This window comes from Halyomorpha halys, unplaced genomic scaffold (genome assembly GCF_000696795.3).
Source record: "Halyomorpha halys isolate HHAL.00 unplaced genomic scaffold, Hhal_1.1 Scaffold1281.1, whole genome shotgun sequence".
In the NCBI taxonomy this organism is placed as follows: Eukaryota; Metazoa; Arthropoda; class Insecta; order Hemiptera; family Pentatomidae; genus Halyomorpha; species Halyomorpha halys.
The window spans coordinates 92,281-93,534 of record NW_027114067.1 but is presented as its reverse complement, the minus strand read 5'-3'; positions in this window follow the sequence as shown (position 1 = coordinate 93,534).

The window sequence follows — 1,254 nt, the reverse complement described above, 5'->3', positions numbered from 1 at the left end:
TAATATAGTAGTAGTATAGTACAGTACAATATAATATAATATAGTAGTAGTATAGTACAGTACAATATAATATAATATAGTAGTAGTATAGTACAAGGATCATTCAAATATGAAGGAGAATTTGTGTCTAAAAATTCATTATCAAAAATAAATGGTTAACCAAAATTAATTCATTTTGGTTTTTTACCTAATTATTGTTTTGTTAATTTTTCTTTTCCTTATCAATACATTTTCTCATTGAATTATAAACTTCTCTGTTAAAAGAAGAAGGACGCACCTTAAGCCAGCTGTGGACCAAACTCATATCCAATATTATTGGTTAAACACTGCCCTCCTTAAGTCTCTTTTAACGATCCAAACATTTGAAAGTCACATGACAATAAATCTTGAAGAATCAATCGTTTCATCAAGCTTATTGTAGTATAGAGCTGGATTTTATCATGCAACAATATTGGGTTGTTCTGATTTGTGGCCTTTCATTGGTCATAAAGAGTGTAGTAGTTGGCACCCTTACTTGTTCTACATTAGTAAGGGAAATCCAGCAAAAGAATACCTGTTACAAGAACTTTCCCAGCAGACAATATATTTTATATATTTTATATATATATATTATTATATATTTTATATAATATATTTTAGCTTTAATTAGGTTGGGCACTCCCATCATCATCTGCCATTTTTTGCCTGCTCTCTGGAGAGTTATAGTAGACCCAACTCATTTTACAGATCACAATAAATAAAAGCTAACTATGTGACTGTTAATGTCAATCCTACTCTAACAATTGATCTTAAAAATATAATGTCATAATTTTCTCTAAATTTACATAATAATAACTGGAATGATATTGAAGTCATTATAGTTAACTCTGAAACTGATTTAGTTTAAACACAACTCTTTAAACCAAATTAAAAAAGTTATCAATTATATTTGTCATTAGTTTTCAAAAATTTTAAAATAATAAATATATTTAATTAATTTCTTCTTATGCCTTTATTTTATTTTTTAATATGATTATTTATTGCTTATAGGTACCAATGATAGAGAAGAGAATTCCCTTCTGTGTCCTCACTGTGATTATCAATCAACATATTCTGGAAATATGAAAACCCATATAATGGCTCGACACACTGCTGAGAAGCCCTATCAATGTCCTCATTGTGATTATAAATCAGTAGTATCTGGCAGTATGAAAAGGCATATAATGGCCCGTCACAGAGGTGAGAAGTCCTATCAATGTCCTCACTGCGATTATA